Genomic DNA, 22,579 nt, shown 5'->3' on the forward strand with positions numbered 1-22,579 from the left:
CTACATACAAACTACATATATACTACATACATACTACATACATACTACATGCATGCTACATACATACTACATGCTACATACATACCACATACATACTACATACATACTACATGCTACATACATACTACATATATACTACATGCATGCTACATACATACTGCATGCTACATGCATGCTACATACATACTACATACATACTACATGCTACATACATACCACATATATACTACATACATACTACATACAATACATTCATACAATACATACATAGACATACAGTACATATAACATAGAGTAACATACTTACCAATACTTGTCACATTGTTCCCCGAAGCCATTGTCTTTTACGGAATAAATATTAACATAACAAACCACAAAAATACTCACCCACGATCCGAAGCAGTCCACGAGTGTGTCCCACGACGATCTTGGGTAGAGAACTGCAGCATCAGCTGTTGCTGCCGTTCTCTACGGGCTGCAGGAATCCAATGACGGAAGGTAGGTATCCTTCCGCACTGTATTCCTCCGCCACTTAAAAAAAAAAAAGTCCCTAGTCTCACTTTATGCCATTGCTGTGTGGGAAATTCCCACACAGCAATGGCATAAAGTGAGACTAGGGACTTTTTTTTTTTTAAGTGGCGGAGGAATACAGTGCGGAAGGATACCTACCTTCCGTCATTGGATTCCTGCAGCCCGTAGAGAACGGCAGCAACAGCTGATGCTGCAGTTCTCTACCCAAGATCGTCGTGGGACACACTCGTGGACTGCTTCGGATCGTGGGTGAGTATTTTTGTGGTTTGTTATGTTAATATTTATTCCGTAAAAGACAATGGCTTCGGGGAACAATGTGACAAGTATTGGTAAGTATGTTACTCTATGTTATATGTACTGTATGTCTATGTATGTATTGTATGAATGTATTGTATGTAGTATGTATGTAGTATATATGTGGTATGTATGTAGCATGTAGTATGTATGTAGTATGTATGTAGCATGCATGTAGCATGCAGTATGTATGTAGCATGCATGTAGTATATATGTAGTATGTATGTAGCATGTAGTATGTATGTAGTATGTATGTGGTATGTATGTAGCATGTAGTATGTATGTAGCATGCATGTAGTATGTATGTAGTATGTATGTAGTATATATGTAGTATGTATGTAGCATGTAGTATGTATGTAGCATGCATGTAGTATATATGTAGTATGTATGTAGCATGTAGTATGTATGTAGCATGCATGTAGTATATATGTAGTATGTATGTAGCATGTAGTATGTATGTAGCATGCATGTAGTATGTATGTAGTATGTATGTAGTATGTATGTGGTATGTATGTAGCATGTAGTATGTATGTAGTATGTATGTGGTATGTATGTAGCATGTAGTATGTATGTAGCATGCATGTAGTATGTATGTAGTATATATGTAGTATGTATGTAGCATGTAGTATGTATGTAGCATGCATGTAGTATATATGTAGTATGTATGTAGCATGTAGTATGTATGTAGCATGCATGTAGTATATATGTAGTATGTATGTAGCATGTAGTATGTATGTAGCATGCATGTAGTATGTATGTAGTATGTATGTAGTATGTATGTGGTATGTATGTAGCATGCAGTATGTATGTAGCATGCATGTAGTATATATGTAGTATATATGTAGCATGTAGTATGTATGTAGTATGTATGTGGTATGTATGTAGCATGTAGTATGCATGTAGCATGCATGTAGTATGTATGTAGTATGTATGTAGTATATATGTAGTATTTATGTAGCATGTAGTATGTATGTAGTATGTATGTTGCATATATGTAGTATGTATGTAGCATGTAGTATATATGTAGTATATATGTAACATGTAGTATGTATGTAGTATGTATGTGGTATGTATGTAGCATGTAGTATGTATGTAGCATGCAGTATGTATGTAGTATATATGTAGTATGTATGTAGCATGTAGTATATATGTAGTATGCATGTTGCATGCATGTAGTATATATGTAGTATGTATGTGGCATGTAGTATATATGTAGTATGTATGTTGCATGTAGTATATATGTAGTATGCATGTTGCATGCATGTAGTATATATGTAGTATGTATGTTGCATGTAGTATATATGTAGTATGAATGTAGCATGTATGTAGTATGTAGTATGAATGTAGCATGTATGTAGTATGCATGTTGTATGTATGTAGCATGTATGTAGCATGTAATTTTTTTTTTTTTTTTTTTACATTCAACACATTAGCCGGATGATGGGACTACTACTGTCCCATCATTGGCTAATGTGTCAATCACTGTCATGGTAGCAGGCATCGCCCGATGGGACTTGTAGTCCCATCGGACGATGCCTGCACAGCCCCCGGAACCTGCACAGCCCCCCGGCAGGCTGGCACAGCCCCCCGGAGCCTGCACAGCCCCCCGGCAGGCCGGCACAGCCCCCCGGAGCCTGCACAGCCCCCCGGCAGGCCGGCACAGACCCCCTGGCAGGCCGGCACAGCCCCCCGGAAGGCCCGTACAGACCCCAGAGAGGCTGTACAAGGGATAAACAGGATTTTTCTTATTCTGATACCGGAAGTCCCATAGACTTGAATGGGACTTCCGGTATCGGAATCGGCGATACCGATACTTTTTTTTAAGATCGGCCGATCCATTCTGATCCGATACTTTGAAGTATCGGACGGTATCGCTCAACTCTAATGGTGAATGAATTTCATGTTGCAGTAAAAACAGACACTATCTGCGATCCTCTAAGAGTGCGGCTTATCTTCTGCTTGATTACGTGGACACCTCCCCATTAAGCTGAGTGAGCACCCTATCTATTGCCAAATCACTGACAGACTGAAACCGGTTTTGCTCAAGAATATCCCTGTATTTCATACCATCCATTTTCCCCTCGACTGACCATTTCCCTTTTTCCCTGATACTGAAAAATATCCTCACTGCATGATGCTGCCACCCCCATGGTTTCATTGTGGGTGTTCTTGGGGTGATGAGTTGTGTTCGTTGGCACCAGACATAGCGTTAACCTTGTTGGCCAAACAGTTCAATTTTGATGTCATTTTACCACAACAACTTCCTCCATAAATTTGGGGAGTCTCCCACATGTCTTTTGGTCAACTCAAAACGAGCCTTACATTTTTGTGTGTGTAAGTAAAGACTTTTTTCTGCCCACTCTTCCATAAAGGCAACCTCTATGGAGTGTATGGCTTATTGTGGTCGTATGGACAGATACTCCAGTCTCTGCTTGGGAACTCTGCAGCTCCTTCAAGGTTACCTTTGGTCTCTGTGCTGCCTCTCTTACTAATGCCCTCCTTTCCCAAGCTGAGAATTTTGGTGGGTGGCCCTTTCTTGGCAGGTTCGTTGTCGTACCTTGTTCTTTCCATTTGATGATAATCTATTTGATTGTGCTCCGGTGATCATCAGAGATTAAGATATTTTTTAGAACTCAACCCTGACTTGTGCTTCTCAACAGCTTTGTCCCTGACTGGAGTTTTCCTTGGTCTTCATGGTGTTTGGTTAGTGGTGCCTCTTGCTTAGTGGTGTTGCAGCCTCTGTGGCCTTTCAGAAAAGGTGTGTATACACAGACAGACCACTGACACTTAGATTGCACACAGGTGGACTTCCGTTCACTAAGCATGTGACTAATGAAGGTAATTGCTTGCACCAGAATTTTTTAAGGGCTTCATAGCAAAAGAGGTGAATACATATGCATATGCCAATATTTGATCCCATAAATGTAATTTATGCCTATATTATTCTCACTTCACTTCACTATATTAACAAATATTTTAAAAAATATTTACACTCAGGTTGTAAGATAACAAAATAAGTAAAAAGCCACTGGGAGTAAATATTTTTGCAATCCACTGTAAGCCCCAAATGCCCTCTACATTGGTGCTGAACACAGTACTATTTTCACCTTTTTGTCCCATATAGATCCCACAGAATAAGTGCTTTTGTAGTGTCTCTTTTTTGCCTTACGTGTTGATAATCTCTTTTTTTTTTCTGCATCATCATAGTAATATCGTGTCCAGCACATAGTAATGGAAATTTAGGTCCCCACCCCCCCCAATAATACTCCCTTTCTGCCCCATTCAGTAATAATGTCCCTTTTATGACGGTTTCTGCACTATGCCTCTATTTTTATAGTAATGTTCTCCACCCCCCACCAGGACCAGTCCGGCAGTGGTTCATACAGCTCAATAAACGTTTACCAATATCTGCAGCCCTAGGACATAGATCCTGTTCACAACTATAGGGCAGCAGAGAGTCATAAGCTCCTTGCTCTGCCAACTATTCAGACAGACCTCGTGCTGCAACTGCCCTGCGGCCTGCAAGAGACAGGTGAGGCAAGTATTAATTTATTTAGATTTTTTGCCAGGCACTGTTGGGAAAATATTACTATATGGGGACAATATTATAAGAAGGTACAAAGGAGGCATTATTATAGAAAAGTACCATGAGAGTCATTATTACAATACAGAGGCATGGAGGGAATTATTATATGAAGACACAATGTTGGCATTATCCATTTTGTGTAGAAATTGGGGAATGTGAGGGTGCTGGAAAAGCAACTAGCCATTCTGAGGAGATGAGTCATGGATAGAAGAAGTGAGTCATCTTGGCCAAATTGAGAAGAAAAGAGAAAATAAAACTCCTATCAGTGCTAATGTTACTGGATTTAGCTGTACAATATACACCTATATACAGGGCCAGTTTTAGGCAATGTGGAGCCCTAGGCAAAAGTTTAAAATGGGGCCCCAAATGCTAACGTATTCCACATAACACAGAAGCATTTCTGTTGTAGTTACATGCACTGAGTTCAGGCCTCCAAACAAGTGTGATCAACCACACGATGAATAGGCAACATTTTACTTGTTTAGTATAATACACCCTATAGTCCTCCATCTACTATATAATTGTCTAAGTCTGTCTGTCTGTAATGGAAATCCCGCCTCGCTGATTGGTCGCAGCAGTTAGGCCGCGACCAATCAGCGACAGTTGCTTAGTCGTCGCGGCAACACGGCCGCATTGCTTATTGTACAGGCACATTACAGCTGTTAAAGGCATCACTGCTGCATCGCTCATTACACAGGCACAGTCCTGTACATATTCTGGAGTACAATACATTAGGTAACAGTAGAACAGTGACTGCAGCTCTGGCTGTAACTTGCGTACAATACAGTAGGTAACAGCAGAAAAGTGACTGCAGCTCTGGGTGTAACTGGAGTACAATACATTTGGTAAGATCTGAACAGTGACTGCAGCTCTGGCTGTAACAGGAGTATAATACATTAGGTAAGAGCAGAACGGTGACTGCAGCTCTGGGTGTAACTGGACTTCAATACATTAGGTAAAAGCAGAACGGTGACTGCAGCTCTGGGAGTAACTGGAGTACAATACATTAGATAACAGCATAACAGTGACAGCAGCTCTGGGTGTAACTGGATTACACTACATTAGGTAACAGCAGAACAGTGACTGCGGATCTGGCTGTAACTGGAGTACAGTACATTAGGTAACAGCAGAACAGTGACAGCAGCTCCGGATGTAACAGGAGTATAATACACTAGATGGTGGCCCGATTCTATCGCATCGGGTATTCTAGAGCCTCTGTTAAAATAAAAAAATAGTTATATACTCACCTTCCAACGGCACCCGGACTCTGTCCCGCCTCTCACCACGCTCCCGGCATCTTCCGGTCCCAGTAATGCTTAGCGAGAAGGGCCGGAGATGACATCACTCTCACGTGAGCGCGACGTCATCAGCGGTGTTTCACACAAAGCATTACTGGGACCGGAAGATGCCGGGAGCATGGAGAGGAGAGAAAGAGTCCGGGGGCCGTCGGAAGGTGAGTATATCACTATTTTTTATTTTAACAGAGACTCTAGAATACCCGATGCGATATAATTGGGCCACCATCTAGTATATTATAATGTGCACCACAGTCCTCCATATTGTAGAATGCACACCCCATAGTCCGCCATATAATATAATGTGCCATATAGTAGAATACTCTCCTTATTGTACTCCATATAGTATAATACACTCCCCATAGTCCTCCATATAGTATAATACACTCCCTATAGTCCTCCATATAGTATAATACACTCCTCATAGTGCTCCATATACAGGGTGGGCCATTTATATAGATACACCTCAATAAAATGGGAATGGTTGGTGATATCAACTTCCTGTTTGTAGTAAATTAGTATATGGGAGGGGGGAAACTTTTCAAGATGGGTGGTGACCATGGCGGCCATTTTGAAGTCGGCCATTTTGGATCCAACGTTATTCCAATGGGAAGAGGGTCATGTGACACATCATACTTATTGAGAATGCACCACCACATTATGGGTGTCAGGTCCGAGCATTCCTACAAGGAATCTGACCCCCTTAGACTAGCATTTCTTCTGCAGTGTTGCTATCAGTATGTCAAGAGTGGGAGAAGAGGGTTGCATTGACAATCCAACACAATGGGCAGCACATTTTATAAGTGGTCATAAACTTGTAAATTGTGGTCATAAACTTTCTATGCAGCTGCACACTCAGGTCCCGAGTGCCGGCGGCTGTGCTGGGTATTGATGCAAGAGACTTGCGCCGATTTTCTCGCATTACACTCGCAAATGTGACCCCGGCCTTACCCAGACCTGCAGTGTAAGGACTTAACCCCTTAGTGGTCAAGCCTTTTTTGACTTTAATGACCAGGCCAAATTTTTAAAATCTGACCACTGTCATTTTATGAGGTAATGACTCTGTAACGCTTCAACGGATCCCACTGATTCTGAGATTCTTTTTTTGTGACATATTGTACTTCATGATCGTGGTAAAATTTGTTTGATGTGACTTGGATTTATACATGAAAATATAGGAAATTTGGTGAACATTTAAAAAATTTTGCAATTTTTAAACTTTTAATTCTTATGCCCTTAAATCAGAGTTTTGTCACACAAAGTAGTTAATAAATAACATTTCCCACATGTCTACTTTATATCTGCATCATTTTTAAGCATTTTTTTGTTAGGAAGTTATATTCTTATTTTTACAACAAAATTTACAAAACCATTATTTTAGGGACCACAACACATTTGAAGTGACTCTGGGGGCCAAGATGACAGAAAATACCAAACAGTGACACCATTATAAAAACTGCACCCCTCAATTTTCTCAAAACCACATTCAAGAAGTTTATTAACCCTTCAGGTGCTTCACAGGAACTGAAGCAATGTGAAAGTAACATTTAACTGTTGTTCACAAAAAAATTTACTTCAGCCTCAATTTTTTTATTTTCACAAGGGTAACAGGAGAAAACGGACCCCAAAACTTATTGTGCAATTTCTCCTAAGTATACCGATACCCTATATTTGGGGGAAAACTACTATTCGAGTACAAGGGAGAGTGAAGTTTGACTTTTTGAACGCAAAAACGGCTGGAATCGAGAGCAGACGCCATGTCGCATTTGGAGGGCACCTGATTTGCCTAAACAGTGGAAACCTCTCACAAGTGACCCCATTTTGGAAACCACAGTCCTCATGGAATTTATCTAGATGTGTGGTGAGTAGAGTTGAGCAACTTTGGTTGGATCGGGTTTCGTGAAACTGAATGAAGCAAAATTTGAGTTGGATGAAACTGGTCCGACTAGGGCAAAAAAAGTCGGAGTTTCGCCCGAAACCCACCCCAATGCAAGACAATGGGAAATAAAAGTCGGCATTGAGCGGATGACATTCATCCGCTCAATGCCGACTTTTTATTCTCCATTGACTTGCATTGGGGTCGGGTTTCGGACGAAACTCCGACTTTTTTTGCCCTAGTCAAACCAGTTTTATCCGACTCAAATTTTGTTTCATTCGGGTTTCACGAAACCCGATCCGACCAAAGTCGCTCAACTCTAGTGGTGAGAAGCTTGAACCCCAAGGTGCTTAAAAGAAGTTTATAACATAGAAATAAAAATTAAAAAATCACATTTTTCTGACAAAAATGTACTTTTAGCCCCCATTTTTTCCACAAGGGTAACAGGACCCCAACATTTGATGTGCAATTTCTCTTGAGTACGCCAATACTCCATATGTGGCGAAAAATGGAAGGAATGACGCAGACTTTGATGGAATGGTCTGTGGGTGTCATATTGTGTTTGCAGAGCCCCTGATTTACCCAGGGGTATAACGAGTATTTTGAACCTGCTTGTACAACACAGAATTTGATAACATTAGGTTGTCATATTGAAAATTTTCATTTTTTTTCACAAATGTTTTAGCCTCAAATTTTTAATTTTCACAATGGATAATCGGAGAAAATGGACACTATAATTTGTTACACAATTTCTCCAGAACCCAGCAATACCCCACATGTGGTCAAAAACTTCTGCTTTAGCACATGACAGGTCTAGGAAATGAAAGAATGCTATTTGTCTGGTATAGATTATGAATGCCATGTCGCATTTGGAGAGCCCCTGACATGTGAAAACAGCAGAAACCCCCGACAAGTGACCCCACTTTGGAAACTAGACCCCTCAAGGAATCCATATAGGGGTGTACTGAGAATTTTCAACCTATAATTGATGCACAAATCTTTATAACATTTAAATGTGTGAACAAAATATTCATTTTTTCCAATAAAATACTGTTTTAGCACCAAATTTATAATTTACACAAGGAGCAATAGAAGAAATTGAACACAACAATTTGCTATGCAATTTCTACCGAATGTGGCAGTACCACATATGTGGTTGTACACTACTGTTTGAACAAACAACAGGGAGTGGATGGGAAGGAGCACTACTTGGCTTTTAGAATGCTGATTTCGTTTGAATTGATTGTGGGCTCCAATTCCTGAGCTCCTGAGGTGCCAGATCAACAGAACCCCCCCGAGGTGACCCCACATTGGAAATTTCACTGCCTAAAACATTCATCTAGGGTTGTAGTGAGTATTTTGTACCCATAGGCACCTCACAGAATTTGATAACATTAAGACGTGGAAATATGACATTTTAGTGGTAAAAATGTACCGTAATTTTGCATTTGCTGCAAATTTATCAAGTGAACAAGGGTTAATAGGTGAAACTAGAATCTACAATTTATTGCGCAATTTTTCCCAAACGCAGTGAAGCCCTGTATGTTGTCAGAAATTACTGTTAGGCCACATATCAAGGAAAGGAAAGGGCACTATTTGGCTTTTGGAGCACAGGTTTTGCTAGAATAATTTGTGGGCAACATTTGCAGAGCCCCTAACACGCCAGAACAGCAGAAAAACATCACAAGTGACCCCATTGTAGAAATTGCACCTCTCAATGAATTCATCTACGGCTGCAATGACTGTTTTGTAATCTCCATGCCAGACTTTTTTTCTGGAGAATTGCAAATATGCCAGATTAGTGGCAATACATTGTGTCCCCATACAGTGTAGAGCTCCCATATACGGTATTGCAGTGCCCCCATACATTGTGCCCAGCTTGTGTTACTGGCAATACACACCGTAAATTGGTAAGTGCCTTCTCTCCATTACAAAAATGCAAAACATGTGGCCTTTTACTGTGGTTTAGGCACAGTGGGGCTCAGAAGGGAGAGGAGCATTTGGATGTGAGAGTGCAGAATTCACAGGATTTTATTTGAGGGGGGCAGAAGCCATGTCGCTTTCCCAGAGTCTTTGTTCTAACAGTAACATGGAAACCCCTAGTTCCAGTGACATATGATGGACCTAAGTGGGGGCTGGTTTTGTGTGGGATAAATAAAGGTTTTTGGGATACATAATATTTTTTGATCGCTTCCACTATAAGGCTAGATCACACTCTTGTGTTCTCAATTAATTCTCAGGTAATATTGTTGTAACTGGGAGTGTGGTGCAGGTAGATGGGAGGATGAAAGGAAATCATCAAACATCCCCAAGTAGGTTCTTGTCCTGTTTTTTCGTATAAATTCTTTATTTTCTTTTTGCTTCTGATATCTGAAAAATGAATTAAATTTTATTATATTGGGTTATTAATTTAAATACCTATATTATCTGTATGTACATATGTTGAAAATAACTTTATTATATGTACTAGCTGAAGAGCCTGGCGCTGCCCGGGCATAGTAACTAACTGTGGTTAGTTATAGCAAATTATAATTATCCTCCATCCCATAGTCCCGTGCCCATATACCCATCATACATATTCTCCATCCCATAGCCAACCATTATGACATCATAATGAGCGGCGGGGCTTGCAACCTATGATGATATCAGCGTCGCCATGGCAACCATTATGACATCATAATGAGGGGCGGGGCTTGATACACACTTTTTCCCCATTATGTAGATAGGGGCAAAATTGGTGAATTGGAACGCGCGGGGTTAAAATTTCGCCTCACAACATAGCTTAGGACACTCTCGGGGTCCAGATGTGTGACTGTGCCAAATTTTGTGTCTGTAGCTGCGACGGTGCGGATGCCAATCCCGGACATACACACACACACACACACACACATACATACACACACTTGAGCTTTATATATTAGACTAGCTGAAGAGCCCGGCGCTGCCCAGGCATAGTAACTAACTGTGGTTAGTTATAGCAAATTATAATTATCCTCCATCCCATAGTCCCGTGCCCATATACCCATCATACATATCCACGATCCCATATGACCGTGCCCATATACCCATCATACATATCCTCCATCCCATAGTTGAGTGCCCATATACCCATCATACATCCTTCATCTCATAGTCCCATGCCCATATTCCCATCATACATATCCTCCATCCCATAGTCCTGTGCCTATATACCCATCATACATATCCGCCATCCCATAGTCCCGTGCCCATATACCCATCGTACATATCCACCATCCCATAGTCCTGTGCCCATATACCCATCATACATATCCTCCATCCCATAGTTGAGTGTCCATATACCTATCATGCATCCTTCATCTCATAGTCCCATGCCCATATACCCATCATACATATCCTCCATCCCATAGTCCCGTGCCTATATACCCATCATACATATCCTCCATCCCATAGTCCCGTGTCCATATACCCATCATACATATCCACCATCCCATGGTCCCATGCCCATATACCCATCATACATATCCTCCATCCCATAGTCCCGTGCCCATATACCCATCATACATATCCGCCATCCCATAGTCCAGTGCCCATATACCCATCACACATCCTCCATCCCATAGTCATAGGGGCAAAATTGTTTGGTGAATTGGAACGCGCGGGGTTAAAATTTCGCCTCACAACATAGCTTATGACACTCTCGGGGTCCAGACGTGTGACTGTGCCAAATTTTGTGGCTGTAGCTGCGACGGTGCGGATGCCAATCCCGGACATACACACACACACATACATACACACTTTGAGCTTTATAAATTAGATTATCGCTCCATGAACTTTGCCGCTAAATGTCTCATGTCAGAAGGACTTTTGGTGCTGTTTTTTGAATTTTGAATGTATATAAGCGATGCAACAGCACTGTCTACACATGTCTCTGTGGTAATTTCCTGAAGAAGAAGCCATAGGCTTTGAAACGCTTTGAATAAACCACCAGATTGTATTACAACTATATCTGGATTTGTTTTGTCGCAGCAGCGCGGATATCATCCACACATATATATTATAACGTCTATGAGAGGTCGTTTGCTGACCTGTGGATCTGCAGCAGCTGACATCTACGTGCTTTCACTCTGCACCATCAGGTGAGCAGTTCTCAAACACTGATTGGAATAATCTGTGGGATAAGACCCTATTGCGCTTTTTTGTTTCCTATTATTCTATGAGCTATTCTTGTGTTCTCGGCTGAGCACTTACGTCGGGGTTTTCATGTAAATCCTACAAAAAATGTGATTCAGATGAAACCCCCAATGGAACCACCCACCAGATGGAGACACTTTGGTCTCTGTTTGGCATCTGCTCCGGTGGCATCCATCTTTTATGGTGGTCCACACTTGTGGTCTAAAAAATGCCTAAAATGATGGGACACTGTCGGAACACAGACCTGTCCAAACTGACTCCATTTGCCTCATAAGTGAGTGATTCAGTAGGGGGGGTTTTGTCTGAATTGCAGTTTTGGGAAATTTACACAGACACAGCGGAGAGTGCAGGATAAATGTGAGCCGAGCCTTATTCCAATTTTTGGGAGGTAGAATGAAAAAATAGACAGCAGTACAAGAATAGTTATTTTTATTTTTTGCACGGTTCACCGTGCGGTATACACGATAAGGCGGATTTATTCTTTGGGTCAGTGCGATTCCAGCAATACCAGATTTATATTGGGTTTTCTTTAGGTTTTGATGACATCACACAATAAAAATGTTCTTTTATAAAAGTAGATTTTTTTGTCGCCATATTCTGAATGCTGTAGCTTGTTTTAATTTTTTTGGCAATCAGAGCTTATTGAGGGCTTATTTTTTGAAGGATGAGTTGCAGATTTGTTTGGTATCATTTTGGGGTATAGAATGTTTTTTGCTCACTTTTTATTCATATTTTTCAAACACAATTTAATAAAAACCAGCAATTAAGTTATTGTTTTCATAATTTGTGCCGTTCACCATGTAGTATAAGTGATAAGACTGATTTGTTTGTCAGGTGGGTACGATTGCAGCGAGACCAGATTTATATATTTTTTTATGCTTTGCTATTTTTAAACACTAAAAGCAGTATTTTACAGAAATGAATTTGTTTTTGCATCCTCATATTCTGAGAGATGTAATTTTTTTATTTTTTTTGCCTATTGGGCTATATTAGGGCTTGTTTTTTGCTAGATGGTTTGGTGTTTTCAGTTGTACTATACTTTTTTACATAATACTTCTTGATTGCTTTTTAGTCACTTTTTTGTGAGCCTGTATGATGAAAAAGTGACATATGGTATAAATAACATGTAAATAACTCATGTACTGCAGGGCATGAGACCAGTCAGTGAGTCACTGACACAGCCTGTGACACCCAGATTATCACATGACCTCAGGGTACCATGGTAACCATTGCAACCCTCAATTCTTATGATAGGGCTCTGATTGTTACTAAGGGGGTCTTGTGACCCCCTTGCAGCCAATTAAATATTGCTGTCGCAAGTGACAGTTATTTAAGTTATTAATCGACCCCTATCAGTTCCAGCTCAGCCAATGTTGATACAGCAGGGTGTCAGCTGTCATGTAAAGCTGACACCCCTGGGAATTGCTGTCACAGGGCAGCGCTATTCCCAAATTCCTCAGCGCCGTTAAAAAGCAGCGCTGAGGAATAAGGCCCCTTATTGACCACCCCTATAAGGCGGTCGTTAAGGAGTTAACCCTGCCCTACCTGGCCTTGCTACAATGATCACTTTATGGTGGTAATATTCGTCTTATAGTGGTTATGATTAACGGTCAGCATGTTGGTATTATCCCTACCGTATATGCAGGCAATATGTTGTTATGGATACACAAAATCGGATATATAGACCAATTTCAATATAAATCATCAAGATACTAATAAATCTTGTGGGTACCTTAACTGCATCAAATACAAACCATTACCATCAAGTAGATCAGTAAAACATATGTAGCAAAATTATCACAGTTTAATTCAGTCTATATTAATACACAAACAAGCAGACAAAAATAGAACTATAAAAAGCTCCTTAAGAAAAAAACATTATAAACACAAATATAGGGCATTGTGGTTACAAGTTGCTGAAAAGCACATTATAGTCACAGGTATTGCTTCTGAATAATCTAAATACGTAGACATAGTGTTAGGTATCAGGTTCCTGCCACTGCACAGCAGGAATCCTGAGCCTTGCACTCAGCGGTCTCCCATTTTCCTTGGGCCGCAGTGGAGCTTGCTCAGCAGTCTTGTCGCTCAGGCCAGACCAGCAGCGTGGGATCAGTTGCTGCTGCCACCTCTGGTTCAGATATGACAATGCACCCTGGTCAGCAGCAAAAGACTCCAGAATCTAAGTCCTTCCGTCGCTCCATTGAGCATGCTCATGGGATGATTCCCCATTGGGGATCGGGAGTCACATGCTCAGGTCCTTCTCCAGTTCTGATTGGTCCATCAGGGGGATCTGGAAGGTTCCGGAAGGTCTCGGCTATAAAAGACTCGCATGGCTGCTCGGCCATGCGCTAGTATAGATTCTAGTTGCTATATGTGTGGATGATGATGGATGCATGTATCTGGTGAATGACTTATTAAGATTCCCCTCCCTTTGATATTATGCACGTGGTTAGGGTATCAGTATTAGAGTCAGTGGCTAAGCTATAGGCACCAGTGCACATCAGTCCACAGCATTAACGTCCGATGGTGTCACCTACTATATGTGACAACTCCTGGAGTGGACCCTCTGGGTCGTGGCACCAACCCTCCCAGGGCGAGCTGACCTAGTGAAGACCACCCCCTATACAGGGAGTGTCAGGGGCAAGCCCCAGGGGGGGAGGTACCACGACTGCTGGCACCAGGCGGCCGGCTCACAGGAGACACAAGTGGGTGAGTGTGTCTGCAGGAACGTGTAAAGCGTGGACACGGGAACGCGTGGTATACAGAGACTTCGTACGTCCGGGTGTGAGTGAAGCAGGATGCGTGCAAGGAGCACGTCAGAGCACTGAGTCAGGCAGCAGGTGTGCCAGGAGGTGTAACAAAGTACAGGAGCAGGGTGTGTGCCAGAGGGCACAACTGAGCATAAGATGGAGTGCAGGATTGGAACGTGTGCCAGGAGGCACAAATGAGTAAGAGACAGAGTACAGGATCAGAGCATGTGCCAGGAGGCACAACTGAGTATGAGACAAGCCCCAGGGTCCGAGTGTGTGCCAGGAGGCACAACTGAGTATAGGACAGAGCACAGGATCAGAGTGTGTGCCAGGAGGCACAACTAAGTACAAGACAGAGCACAGGGTCAGAGCGTGTGCCAGGAGGCACAACCGAGTACAAGGCAGAGTGCAGGTTCAGAGCGTGTGCCAAGAGGCACAACAGAGTACAAGACAGAGCACAGGGTCAGAGCGTGTGCCAGGAGGCACAACCGAGTACAAGACAGAGTGCAGGTTCAGAGCGTGTGCCAAGAGGCACAACAGCGTGCAAGGCAGGGACTCGAATACAGCGCACAGCCAGGCAGGGACACGGCAGACCAAGCCAGGAAGCACAACAATAATCAGGCACCTCCCCTAGGAAGAGGTAGCCTGATATAGCACATGATCACGAGAGCTTCCGGGTCAAGTCCTCCAGTACCATAGAGAGGACTGACCTGGAGACCGAACTGAGAAAAGCGCGCAAGCGCAGACATAACATGAAGGAGACAGGGACCTAGGTACGAGAGGTGCACGTGCGCACCCGGCGGGACCCCCGGAGTGACCGCGGCTCCGGAAGAGATGACGTCGGGGCCGAGGTCCTGCTCCCAGGTGAGTGCGGCGTGACAGTACCCCCCCTTTATGCCCCCTCTTTCTAAAACTGGAGAGGAACTTAGACAACATCTGGGGTGCGTGGATATTCTCCCTGGGCTCCCATGACCTCTCCTCGGGGCCAAAACCCTTCCAATCGATCAAGAACATGGTTCTCCCTCTTATCTTCTTCATGGCCAAAATGTCATTCACCTCAAACTCATCCCCCAAGCCAACAGGCTGGGGTGTGTGGCCTGGAGAAGGATGAAATCGGTTAAGAACCACAGGTTTAAAGAGAGGCACATGGAAGGAATTGGGAATACGGAGTGAAGGAGGCAGCTTCAATTTGTAAGTAACATCATTAATCCGCCTGAGGACCTCAAAAGGACCAATGTAACCGGGACCCAGTTTGTAAGATGGTACCTTAAGGCGAACGTATTTGGTGGAGAGCCACACCTTGTCACCAGGGAGAAATGGAGGAACATCCAGTGTTATGATTGAGTCACCGTAGGAGGCAAAAACAGAAATGCTAGCTAAGTCCAGAAAACCAGAGAAGTTGGCAACTATCAGATTGCAGACCACTGAACCTATCAACACAACTAGCAGTAGCCGTGGGGGGTTTCTACGATGACCTAGACCCCTCGATCACAGCCAGAGAGATACATATGCCTAAAGAAGGAAAGGGGAAATCTAACTGCCCCAGAGCAGACCCCAAAGCAATAGGCAGCCCCCCACATATAATGACGGTGAAGCAAGATGAAAACACTTACACAGACAGAAAGACAGACTGAGCAAAGACGGGGCCCAGAAACTACCTAGATAGGAACGGATAGGAAGGCTGCTGTCTGCAATCTGCCAAAACCCTATCAGAGACAAAAGCCAACAAGCTGATATAAAAATGGCCCTGAAGCAACTAAGCTTCAAAAACTAAATCAGCACTCAGGTACTTTCAGAAGACAGAGCTCACGGAACACTGCACACTCCAGCAAGGAGTGGCAGAATCCAAAAAGCAAGAGAAACAAAAACAAATCTTAAATGCAAAAAGGCAAAACAGAAAACTTAGCTTTAGGAGAGCAGGAATCAGACTGGTGTCCAAGAGTCCACAGAGAAATCACCCGCAGGGCAGAAAGGGCGTAAGCTGCCTTAAATCCAGTCAGAGACTCCACTCAGCCAATCGTCTTCATTAGTCCCAGGTGCCTGATAATCAGGCTCACTACCTTCCTTCACTAGAATAGGGAGTTCACCAGGCCTCAGTGACGGAGGGGAAAATGAACTCACAACAGTACCCCCCCCTTGAGGAGGGGTCACCGAACCCTCAACAACGCTACCAGGGCGATCAGGGTGAGCCCGATGAAAGGCACGCACCAATCTTTTGGCATGAATATCAGAGGCAGAGACCCAGGAATTATCCTCCTGACCATAACCCTTCCACTTAACCAAATACTGGAGTCTCCGTCTAGCCAGACGGGAATCCAGAATTTTCTCTACCTCATATTCCAAGTTACCTTCAACCAATACAGGGTCCGGAGGTGCCACCTCAGGCACAACTGGCTCAACAAACCTCTTCAACAAGGACTTATGGAACACATTATGGATCTTAAATGTGACAGGAAGAGCCAAACGAAAAGAGACCGGATTAATAATCTCCAAAATCTTGTAAGGTCCAATAAATCTAGGCTTAAACTTAGGAAAAGCCACCTTCATAGCAATATTCTTTGATGATAACCACACCATATCACCAATCTTAAACTGGGGACCAATGGTCCTATGTCGATTGGAAAACCGCTGGGCCTTTTCCTGGGAGAGAGATAACTTATCCACCACTTGGTCCCAGATCTGGTGCATTCTCTCCACCACAGTGTCAACACCTGGGCAGGCAGAGGGCTCCACCTGCCCTGAAGAAAATCGAGGATGAAACCCAAAGTTACAAAAAAAAGGTGACATCAAAGTGGCAGAACTAGCTCTATTATTTAAAGCAAATTCGGCCAAGGGCAAAAATGAAACCCAATCATCCTGATCAGCGGAAATAAAACATCTCAAATACGACTCCAAGGTCTGGTTTGTTCTCTCTGTCTGCCCATTGGTCTGAGGGTGAAAAGCAGAGGAGAAGGACAACTGAATTCCCAACTTGGAACAGAACGTCCTCCAAAATTTAGACACAAATTGAACTCCTCTGTCAGATACAATGTTCTCAGGAATCCCGTGCAAGCGAACCACCTGTTGCAAAAACAGGGGCACCAACTCAGAGGAAGATGGCAACTTAGGGAGTGGTACAAGATGAACCATCTTAGAGAACCTATCACAAATCACCCAAATAACAGTCATTCTTTGAGAGACCGGCATATCAGAGATGAAATCCATTGAAATATGGGTCCATGGCCTCCTGGGGACCGGCAAAGGCATCAACAACCCACTAGAGCGAGAACAAGATTTAGACCGGGAGCAAGTCCCACAGGACTGCACAGAATTCCTGACATCATGAGACAAGGTGGGCCACCAAAAAGACCGACTCACCAGATCTCTAGTACCAAAAATACCCGGATGACCAGCCAATGCAGAGCAATGAACTTCAGACATCACTCTCTTCTTCCACTGGTCAGGAACATACAACTTTCCACTGGGGCAACGCTCAGGTTTGTCCTCCTGGAACTCTTGCAGAGCAAGTCTCAAATCGGGCGAGATGGCAGAAAGAACTACCCCTTCGCCTAAGATGGTAGCAGGCTTGGTCACCACAGGAGAATCAGCAAAGAAACTCCTAGAGAGGGCGTCTGCCTTGACATTCTTAGTTCCAGGAAGGAAAGAGACCACAAAATCAAAACGTGTAAAAAACAAAGCCCACCTAGCCTGTCTAGGGTTCAAGCGTTTAGCCGACTCTAGGTAAATCAAATTTTTGTGGTCAGTGAGGACCACAACTTGATGTTTGGCTCCCTCCAACCAATGTCTCCACTCCTCAAATGCCCATTTCATGGCCAACAGTTCCCGATTCCCCACATCATAGTTACATTCAGATGAAGAGAACTTTCGGGAAAAGAAAGCACAGGGATTCCTTTTAGATGTTACCGGATCCTTTTGGGACAACACTGCTCCTGCACCAATCTCAGAAGCATCCACCTCTACCTGAAACGGGAGTGAGACATCAGGTTGCCGCAGAACCGGGGTGGAGGTAAATCTACGCTTCAGCTCCTGAAAGGAAGCAACCGCCTCCGGAGACCAATTCAACACATCCGCACCCTTCCTGGTCAGGTCAGTCAATGGTTTGGCAATACTAGAAAATTTTGCTATAAATTTCCGATAAAAATTAGCAAAACCCAAAAACTTCTGGAGGGCCTTCAAAGAAGTGGGCTTAACCCAATCATAAATGGCCTGTACCTTGGCCGGGTCCATTTCAATAGTTGACGGAGACAAAATAAATCCCAAAAAAGAAATCCTCTGTACTCCAAAAAGGCATTTTGATCCCTTGACATACAGAGAATTCTCTCTCAAGATCCGGAACACAGTCCGAATATGTTCCACATGAGCATCCCAATCTTGGAGAAGATCAAAATATCGTCCAGATAGATAATCAAAAATTTATCGACAAAGTCTCGGAAAATATCGTTCATGAAGCACTGGAAGACAGAAGGGGCATTAGTGAGCCCAAAAGGCATCACCAGGTACTCAAAATGTCCCTCCGGAGTATTAAACGCCGTCTTCCATTCATCCCCCTGCTTAATGCGGATAAGATTATACGCCCCCCTGAGGTCAAGCTTGGTAAACCAGCAAGCACCTCTGACTCTAGAGAATAGATCCGAAATCAGGGGTAACGGATACTGATATTTAATAGTAATTTTATTGAGGGCACGATAATCAATACACGGCCTTAAAGAACCATCCTTCTTGGCCACAAAAAAAAAGCTGGCACCTAAGGGTGAAGAGGATGGTCTAATATGACCCTTCTCCAACGCCTCCTTAATATAGGACCGCATAGCCTCGTGCTCGGGTACAGATAAATTGAAGAGCCGACCCTTAGGAAATTTACACCCCGGGCTTAGTTCAATAGCACAGTCATAACTCCTATGAGGAGGCAAGGACGCAGACTCATTCTCACTAAATACATCATAGTAGTCCGCCAAATAGTCAGGAACCTCATGTGACTGAGGAGAGGTGGAAAAAACCGGAGCCTCACTAAAGGTACACCGGCAACCCCAACTCACCACAGACACAGACTTCCAATCCAAAACTGGATTATGAATCTGCAACCAGGGAAACCCCAGAACAACGGCATCATGCAGACCATGCAACACCAAAAATCTGCAATTTTCTTGGTGGTCTGGGGCGACCCGCATGACCAACTGGGTCCAAAACTGAGGTTTATTTTTAGCCAGAGGGGTAGCATCAATCCCCCTCAAAGGGATAGGCGTCTGCAGAGGTGTCAAGGGAAATCCACAACGTTTAGCAAAATCCAAGTCCATTAGGTTTAGCGCTGCTCCCGAATCCACAAAAGCCTTGGCGGAAAAGGTGGACAGGGAACAGATCAGAGTAATCGCCAAAAGAAACTTAGGCTGAACCCCACCAACAGAAAACGTGTGTGCAAAGCGTTTCTCACGTTTAGGACAAACAGAAATAATATGTGAGGCATCTCCACAGAAAAAACACAGCTTATTGCGCCTTCTGAATTCCTGACGTTGCGCCTTAGACAAAACTCTATCACATTGCATAGGTTCAGACGTCTGTTCAACCGGTGGCAACACCTCTCGTGTAATCCTGCGTTCACGTAAACGCCGATCAACCTGAATTGCTAAAGACATAGAATCGTCCAGACCAGAGGGAACAGGAAATCCCACCATAGTATCTTTTACGGCTTCTGACAAACCCTTCCGAAAGAGAGCAGCCAAGGCACTATCATTCCAGGTAGTAAGGACTTTCGGAACTTTTGACAGTACAACTCTGCAGATTCTCGACCCTGGTTCAATGCTAACAGGGTCTTTTCAGCCTGATCAATAGCATTAGGTTCGTCGTACAGCAACCCCAAGGCTTGAAAAAATGCGTTCACATTAGTCAGAATAGGGTCATCTGGTTTCAAAGAAAATGCCCAATCCTGGGGATCGCCGCGCAGCAAAGAGATGACAATTTTAACCTGCTGCGCGGGGCTCCCTGACGAGTTAGGCTTCAAAGCAAAAAATAATTTACAATTATCTTTGAAACTCAAAAATTTAGATCGATCCCCAAAAAATACATCTGGTGTGGGGATCTTTGGTTCAACAGCATGTGAACGAGCAAGATAGGCGGAAATTCCTCGCACTTCAGCAGCGAGCTGCTCCACACGATCAGACACTTGCTTTATCTCCATTGAGAGAAAAAAAAATTCCCCCTAAGGCCTCAGAGATATAGAGGAAAGAATATACACACTCTTTTTTTTTTTTTTTTAAACACAATTCTTTCCTGCTATTGAGTACCCCAGGATCTGCGGTTTGGCGGGTGATTCTGTTATGATTGAGTCACCGTAGGAGGCAAAAATAGAAATGCTAGCTAAGTCCAGAACACCAGAGAAGTTGGCAACTATCAGATTGCAGACCCCTGAACCTATCAACACAACTAGCAGTAGCCGTGGGGGGTTCCTACGATGACCTAGACCCCTCGATCACAGCCAGAGAGATACATATGCCTAAAGAAGGAAAGGGGAAATCTAACTGCCCCAGAGCAGGCCCCAAAGCAATAGGCAGCCCCCCACATATAATGACGGTGAAGCAAGATGAAAACACTTACACAGACAGAAAGACAGACTGAGCAAAGACGGGGCCCAGAAACTACCTAGATAGGAACGGATAGGAAGGCTGCTGTCTGCAATCTGCCAAAACCCTATCAGAGACAAAAGCCAACAAGCTGATATAAAAATGGCCCTGAAGCAACTAAGCTTCAAAAACTAAATCAGCACTCAGGTACTTTCAGAAGACAGAGCTCACGGAACACTGCACACTCCAGCAGGGAGTGGCAGAATCCAAAAAGCAAGAGAAACAAAAACAAATCTTAAATGCAAAAGGGCAAAACAGAAAACTTAGCTTTAGGAGAGCAGGAATCAGACTGGTGTCCAAGAGTCCACAGAGAAATCACCCGCAGGGCAGAAAGGGCGTAGGCTGCCTTAAATCCAGTCAGAGACTCCACTCAGCCAATCGTCTTCATTAGTCCCAGGTGCCTGATAATCAGGCTCACTACCTTCCTTCACTAGAATAGGGAGTTCACCAGGCCTCAGTGACGGAGGGGAAAATGAACTCACAACAGTCCAGGCGCCTCTTGTCAGCCTGTAATTTCATTCTGTCCCGTGCTTTCTCGAGAACGGTTTTGGTCTCCTGCCATACCCTGGAGAACTCCACAGACAGAGAATCGGCAGCAGGCACCCCCGAGACAGGAAGTACCGGTAGAGGCACATTGGGATGCTGTCCAAAGACGATGAAGAAAGGAGACTTGGTAGACGATTAACTGGAGTGATTATTGTAGGCGAACTCAGCCCAAGGAAGTAGACCGACCCAGTCATTCTGATGAGCATTAGAAAAATGCCGGAGGTAGGATGTGAGGATCTGGTTGGTACGTTCCACCTGCCCATTGGTTTGGGGGTGATAGGTGGAAGAGAAATCCAATGACACTTTCATGAGTCCGCATAGAGCTCTCCAGAACCGAGAGGTGAATTGGGCCCCTCTGTCTGACACGATGTGCTGGGGGAAGCCGTGAATCCTGAAGATATGGGAAATGAAGATCTTCGCCAAGTCAGGAGCAGAGGGTAGTCCGGGAAGAGGAATGAAGTGGGCCATCTTTGAAAATCGGTCTACAACCACCAAGACCACAGTACAACCGGAAGAACAAAGCAGGTCAGTAATGAAATCCATGGCTATGTGCTGCCATGGAGCCAATGGAATGGGAAGTGGGAGCAGAAGACCAGAGGGTGGTTGTCTGGGTATCTTGTTCTGGGCACAGGACGGGCAAGATGCCACACAGTCTTTAACATCCTGGGAGAGTGAAGGCCACCAATAATAGCGAGAGATTAAGTCCAAAGTCTTTTGGACACCAACGTGGCCGGCAATCTTGGATGAATGTCCCCAATTTAACACTCGTTTTCGGTTATTCTCAGCCACAAAGGTTCTTCCTGGAGGTAACATGGTTAACTTGACAGGAGCCACGGTAATTACTTTTGATGGATCAATGATATGAGAGGGTTCTTCCTCTGCATCAGACGACAGGAATGATCTTGACAACGCAT

This window comes from Dendrobates tinctorius, unplaced genomic scaffold, assembly GCF_039654945.1.
Source record: "Dendrobates tinctorius isolate UK_male_01 unplaced genomic scaffold, ASM3965494v1 ptg000036l, whole genome shotgun sequence".
In the NCBI taxonomy this organism is placed as follows: domain Eukaryota; kingdom Metazoa; phylum Chordata; class Amphibia; order Anura; family Dendrobatidae; genus Dendrobates; species Dendrobates tinctorius.